This window comes from Lolium perenne, chromosome 7 (assembly GCF_019359855.2).
Source record: "Lolium perenne isolate Kyuss_39 chromosome 7, Kyuss_2.0, whole genome shotgun sequence".
Classification (NCBI taxonomy): Eukaryota; Viridiplantae; Streptophyta; class Magnoliopsida; order Poales; family Poaceae; genus Lolium; species Lolium perenne.
In genome coordinates this window covers 144,159,426-144,163,882 of record NC_067250.2, presented here as the reverse complement: position 1 = coordinate 144,163,882, position 4,457 = coordinate 144,159,426, and the positions used below count along the sequence as shown (strand labels likewise).

At 38.4% G+C, this 4,457-nt stretch overlaps 1 long non-coding RNA gene across 1 annotated transcript; it reads right to left on the bottom strand.

Annotated features, from left to right (window-relative positions):
* Nucleotides 1–1,399: 1,399 nt before the first annotated feature.
* Nucleotides 1,400–2,564, bottom strand: LOC127318671 (uncharacterized). Its single transcript, XR_007862061.1, has 3 exons — nucleotides 2,339–2,564; nucleotides 1,921–2,251; nucleotides 1,400–1,824 (listed from the first exon to the last, which is right to left on the bottom strand). It is a non-coding gene; the product is annotated as an uncharacterized lncRNA (long non-coding RNA).
* Nucleotides 2,565–4,457: the final 1,893 nt, after the last annotated feature.

Below are 4,457 nucleotides of genomic sequence, written 5' to 3'. Positions count from 1 at the left end.
CGAAAATAGAAATCCCTATCCTAAAAAGGTAGATGTATCAAGTAGACGATATGTGAGTATACATGGTCCAAGTAGCAATCCGTATTTTAAATTGAAAATCCCTAAAATTAGCGTCCAACATTCTACTCCAACTACTATTAACCGTTCACTAATTCAGTCGTCATGATTTACCTTTGCCCACTAACACACACCAACTCATGAATTAATATCACCTCAATTCTTTCTATAGAAATTAAAATAAATATTTGTATGGATTCGGATGCAATTACGACTATTTCTCCTTGATCGCTGCACTGAGAATCACTTACATATATATAATAATACGTGTTGTTTCATGAACTTACATACGGAACAATAAAATTATCAGTAAAATAATACATCAATCAGATGTGTCAACACTGATCAAATGACTTCATTGTTAACTTTGACGTCTTTTGTTGTTAATTTTTCACCAACTCCTATAGTAGAACAACAATTTCACTGTCTACATTAACTTCTGAAGTATACATGTACCGTACAAATTCAAATAATTCTTGAGATGTTCTCAAAGAGAAAATCAAGAACCAATTAAAGCAGCATGAATAATAATCAATACAGATTAATATCAGCACGCGTGGTACATACCACACATGCACTTGCTATGCATTTTCCGTTAGGATGAAAAGATTGACTATCTTTCACGGTTGATGTCCATGCCTTGTTATTATTGATTCAACAATTATCTCTCCCTAAAACAAATACCACATGGAGATGACGCCTCTACAAAACCATGCACACTGATCAACACGGGACAGATGACCTCAAGAGATTGAATTTGTTTTCGTGTCGATTCCAGTGTTTATTTCTGGAGAGACAGGTGCATCGCCCTTGACATGGACAAATAGAAGGTAAAAATAAGCTCAAAGCTCATATAATTTTAAGATTTATTTGCACCCTCCAAGATAATTCAAATGTAAGGAGATATTACCTTCATCTTCTGATACAGTATGAAAACCCCAAAATCATTATGGTCCTAAATGCCTTTACGTGAAACTGAAGATATTAATGAGGTTGAACTGGTGTGTTACCATCAGTCTGTAAGTCCGTTAGTGATTACATAATTAATCTGGACCGTGCTTGCACCCCAGGCCCAAACATGGAAATTAGCTGAAAGTACAGTTCATATTTTAACATAGGAAAACATAATAAACTGATTATAATTGTTTCAAGTTTTGAAGATAATTATTTAGGAACCGTCAAAGACACCATCATCTAGCAAGTAGGACACCGAGATAGAGTTACCAAAGATGTAAAACTATGACACAATGATGAGATAAAACCACCATTGATCTGAGATGTGTCCTCTGTTGACCAACCATAAAAAAATAAACTACAAAGGTCATCGATCCGCTGTTGTTACCATGTGCGTGTGATGAAGTTCTCATCCACCTCCAGCTTGTTTCCGTGGAAATAAGCGATTAAGAATCAAAAATAAATAACTTCTCCATCCCTGCCATAAACCTGTCGTAGTGGCTATATTGATTGGATAATCCAAGAACCGGGTATAATTACTGAAACTAATTGAAGATTGCCAACGGAATCACCTAAAATCATCAAGCTAGCACATCTTCTTGGGGCGGGACCGGGACAACGAAAAAGTACTCGCACCGATCCATATTACTTGCATTAAAATGGATATACCTACAATTAAAATATGTCTAGATACATCTATATTACTGTCATGTAATATGAATCGAAGGAAGTAGGAGAACTGCATCAACTTGGATGGGAGACAATAATGGTTGGTGATGTTGCCGCCTCAATCCTCCATCGCTCGAGTTAATCCTACAGGGATGAGAAAGCACTGAAATCAAGAATGAGACCGTGAGGCTATAGGAAATGACATAACCCTGAAAACACAAATGGAGACAATGTAATCACCCGATGTGGAGGTCATGCGGATAACACAATGAGATCTCCAATCAGTTCACCTGATGTAGAAAAACTGATTGGAACAACGCAAATGGACCCTCATCAGATCATAATTTTTTCAAAGTCGTTTAGCCAAAGTCTATTGGATAATCAAGAAACGAACCAGGATTCCTAGAGCATACTGGGTGAAAGGAGATAGTAGAGAAATCTCCCTTGAGGAGAACGAACAAAATCTAAAAAAATCAAACTAATGTTTGTGCACCACGGGAAAAAAATTCTCGAAAAAATGGGAAATTTGAGCTGCCTGCAGTTCACATCTGACCTGCGTATCATACAGTTCCTGCAGGGAACAAAATCATTGAAAGATGCAAACAGACCACGAACAGCAATCGAGCTGCAATAAATTCAACTAATGTATTATAATCACCTGACATGCAGTCACACTTCTGGTGCAAGGAAAAAAAAATTATATTGCAAGCGATGTCTCGGAGGACCTGGCAATCAAACCGGAGATCAAATTCCGGCCAGGACGCAAGCGTAGAAACATTATGGAGGAGGGGACGGGCGAGTGGAAACACCGACTTTCAGAAGCTATGGAAGGGAGATCGAGCATGAGAAGGCGACCTGGACATGCGACCATTGGAGCCGATCCGTTTCTCGCTGGTGTTGCACCCGCCTTACACGGTTTATATGGTTTTCTGTTTTGAGATAGACAGTAAATGGAGGAATCGTGGGACAGCGATCAGATAAGGCTCAAGAAGTTTGTTTGGATTTCCTTTTATAGGTGGCGTATTATGCTCAGACTACATATTTGTACGCTTGATTCTCGATAAATCTGACCGATGCATATTCTTAGGCTTCCTGGACTGCCACAATTGTAGCCATGAGAGTTGTTGCATATATGGACGAGATAGAGAGGCACGATTAGTTCAATTTCTTTAACCTTGTAGTGATTAAAAATTAAATCACTTTCTCTTGAGATGGCTGTACGTGACACGAAACTATGTCAAACCACCTGCCGCTAGATATATTGGGTTCCTATGTTACGTGCTATCAGATCTAAAATTACAACGTGTCTATGTAACATCTAATGTGACATTATAAAGATAACTTTTTTGACTAATCCTAGCCATTAATTTTAGATCTAACTGTCTTGAATTCTCGGTTACCTAACCGAAGGCCAAAACCGACCGGTTACCGGAAAAATACCAACAAGACGTGCAAAATGGCAAAAAAACACGCCCAGTAATCAGAAAAATTGAAAAAATCGACAACAATTCAATTGTTTATGTAGCATCTAGACAATTTATACAGTGAATGACAGTTGAGCAACAAAATAGCAACAAAAATGTGTAAGGACAACCATGCTCCACATAAAAAAGTCCATATTAGAGTCCATTGTCCACTACAAACGAAAATTCACATTACAGTCCATATTACAGTCCACATTATAGCCAAAGGTTCATTAGTCATTACATCCAACAAAACAAGGGGGTGAAATATCCTCTGTAGTCCATCTTCAAATCTTCTTCAGCCCATCTTTACGACCAATGAAGATACATGGCAAAAAATAGATAGTACCAATGAATATACATGGTATAAAAAATAATGTGGAATATACAAGATAGAAAATAGAGGCAATTGATATTATTCATAGCAGCAAATTAAGGTTGAGTATTCATGGCATCAAAGGTTGAGTATTCATAGCAAGCAGCAACTCATAAACATTATTCATAGCAGCAAAGGTTTTCTCTACATCATAGCAGCAAGTTATAAACATTATTCATAGCAGCAAAGGTTGAGTATTGATGGTGTTTTTGTCATAAACATCATTGGAGGCAGCAAGTCATAAAAAATACCCTTTTCGGCTTCCAAGTTAGCCAATAGCTTGGCGCTCTTCTTTTTCTTCCTAGTAGACTAGCGGCGAGACTTTGACTTGCGGAAGGAAGAAATAGGTTGATTTTCATCTCGAGGTAACTCATAATTGTTATCTACACAAGATACCACATGTTAAATGAATTGCTTTTCACAGAAGGATGATATAAACTAGAAAATAGTGTGTTCACCTTTATCAACACCATCGTCATTCTCTTCTTCCTCTTCTTCCTCTTCTCCATCCTCTTCCTCTTCTCCATCCTCTTCCTCCTCTTCCTCTTCTATATCCTCCACCTCCTCCTCCTCATCTTCTTCACCATCATTCCAATGGCTTCTTTTTCTTTGGGTCACTTCCACAACAATTGGAGCAGGTGAAGCATAACGATCTTCATAACGATCATCGTCATTGTACTCGTCAATGGAAGGCGTGGAGTCATCCGGGTTGGCCAACCAATCCATGATCGGATTGTCACCATCATAGAGGGAGACATCCATCAAAATCTCACACGGATCTACCTCTTTCTCTCTTGTCTCATCAAGAATTTCTCGAATTCGCAACCCAAGGTTGTGGTGGCAAAACACCATCTTGTGCAGCCTTTCAAAACCAAGACGGTTCCTAACTTGTGTATGCACCAAAGCAAACAAGCTCCAATTGCGCTCACAACCACTTG